Below are 2,108 nucleotides of genomic sequence, written 5' to 3'. Positions count from 1 at the left end.
CAAGTGTGGCAACAATAGTGAGGTTGGCCCAGGATCAGGCAGTGTTTCTTTCTGCTGTGCATAAAGTCACTATAAGTTGGCACTGACTTGATGGCACCTAACAACAACAACATATACATAGAGAGTAAGAGATATATAGTGGATTAATGCTTGATTATAGATAAGATCAAGTTCATCTCGAAGTTCTTTGAAATGTAAAGGTTTGTCACTTGGCTAAGAGGGAGTGAGTTACCACCTAGGTAAGTGGTGTGAGCTTATTAAGCTTGAATACAGTCATGAACACATTTTTCTTGAGAATAAATTATTGACATCTTGACATATTCTTCCCAGGAACAAATCATTTACTTCTTGATCTTTTGCTTTTTGGGAATGGACGTTGACCCCATCATTCTTACTTCTGACATCAGTAGCTTTTCTATTTACTATTTATTTGAAAGTTTTGTATTTACATTTCCCCCTTTCCTTTTGTTCAAGGGGCACTGATTACCCACAAAGACATGACCTTTCTTCTGAAAGGACTTTGTTTTCTTGAGAAGCTATGCTGAAGGAAATTATTTTCTTCACCTTGCTGAGCTAATATGCTTCATCTTCAGGGTGAGTGGGGTTTATAGTAGAATATCTTATTAGATGGGGCCACATTCAAGGAACAGTCATCAGGGTAAAATGTTAGAGGTCAACACACGGTGGGGGGGTAATTAAATAACAAAATATTGATGAAAACCTGTGAAACTATGATTTTATATGTAGGATTAAATGGTTTTTATACAGTATCTCACAGAGAAAACATATTAAGTCAAAACAACATTTTATAATTATATTAAAAGAGAAAATAAGAAACATAAAGATTCTAAAATAAAGTAGTATTTTTACTTTTTTATTATAAAATTATTATAAAATCACTTTTTTAGAATATCAATTAGGGAAGTAACAGGATCATTAAGGTGAGCTACTACATTTTCTTATGATTAACATACAGTGTAATAGTAGCACTGTTACTAGAAACATAAGCATAACAACCATATCTTATTATGGCACTAGTACCTCTCGAGCTGAAGTGAGAAGGGTCATTCTGTTTTGGAGTACTATTTTTCTCATCATTGTTATTTCAGTATTGACCTCTTGAAGCTCATGGGCACTATTATTTAGGAAAGTTTGCATTTATTTGCTTATATTTCAACATGTGTCATAATATCTTAAATCTTACCAGAAGTTTGAATGCTATTATTAAACTGTCACACCATCAAAACACTGATCAAGATCATCAAGCTCTTAGTATTGTTGTGTCGACTGGTAAAGGCACTTTTGAAATCCTGGTGTGGTGCTGTAGAATTAACACTGGACTGTGAACCACAAGGTCAGCAGTTCAAACCCACCAGCTGCTCCTTGGAACCCTATACATGGAACCAACTCAATGGCACTTAATAACAAAAACTAAGGAACTTTTACTAAAATATGCCCTGGAGTCCACTCAGGTCCATGTTGGTGTTGTTGATAAGTGCCGTTGAGATGGTTGCAACCCACAGAGACCCAGTAGAGGGTTTCTGAGGAGCGGCTGGTGGGTTTGAACCACTGATCTTGCAGTTTGAACTGACCTTGCAGTCTAGTGCATTACCCTGCAGTGTCATTTCAGGCTCATAGTGCATCTATAAACACAATCGGATGGAAGTGAGTGCTAAAGTGAGACCTCTATAATTGAAAGGTGCCACTGTTGCTAAGTGTTGCTGAGTAGGTTTCAAGTCATAGCCACCCTGTGTAGGGTTTCTGAGACATTAAATCTTCATGGGAGCAAGAAGCCTCATTTTGTCCCATGGAGCAGTTGGCATGCTTGAACCATGGTTCACAGTCCAGTGCTTATCATATGGAGCCATGCTACCAAAAAGTACCACTTGTTGTTAAGTGCTGTTGAGTCAGTTCTGACTCATAGTGACCCTGTCTAAGGTTTCCAAGGAGCAACTGGTGGGTTTGAACTGCTGATCTGGCATTTCAAACAGACCTTGGAGTCCAGTGCATCATCCTGAAGCACCACATCAGGATTCCAAAGCGGTTACTTGTTGTTGTGAAGTGCCGTCGAGTCGGTTCTGACCCGTAGCAACCCTGTATAGGGTTTC

This window comes from Chrysochloris asiatica, unplaced genomic scaffold (assembly GCF_000296735.1).
Source record: "Chrysochloris asiatica unplaced genomic scaffold, ChrAsi1.0 scaffold00013, whole genome shotgun sequence".
NCBI lineage: Eukaryota > Metazoa > Chordata > Mammalia > Afrosoricida > Chrysochloridae > Chrysochloris > Chrysochloris asiatica.
This window is presented reverse-complemented; position numbering follows the sequence as displayed.